Source organism: Penaeus monodon, chromosome 30, assembly GCF_015228065.2.
Source record: "Penaeus monodon isolate SGIC_2016 chromosome 30, NSTDA_Pmon_1, whole genome shotgun sequence".
Taxonomy (NCBI): domain Eukaryota; kingdom Metazoa; phylum Arthropoda; class Malacostraca; order Decapoda; family Penaeidae; genus Penaeus; species Penaeus monodon.
The window spans coordinates 12,440,856-12,441,280 of record NC_051415.1 but is presented as its reverse complement, the minus strand read 5'-3'; positions in this window follow the sequence as shown (position 1 = coordinate 12,441,280).

The following is a 425-nucleotide window of genomic DNA, read 5'->3' as shown; positions in this document are numbered from 1 at the left end:
GTGAAGCATTTGTCAATCCATCTGAAGTATTTATATCCCATTTGAAGCAATACAAACCCGCCCGATTTATGTAAGCCAGAGATCATGCAGTACTGTACTTCGCTTTACATTATACCCATGTATATTGATAACAGTTTGATATTTTTGTTTATTAGACGGGTATTGGATATGGTAAATATGTTCTGTTGTTATCTGCTTTATAAGTCATAATGAGAGTAAAATAATGCAGAGTACTTATTTTATTTTTTAGATAATAAGATATAATAAAACTCTAAATACATAATATGTGGTACTTTAGCCTCGGTCTTCGAATATTGTATTAAAATCGCCATATGACAACATTAGCCATTACAGGGACTGCCCCAACACGAAAAGAAGCACTCAACTCCTCACTGACTGAAAGTAAAAGTAACTACAATTTTTCC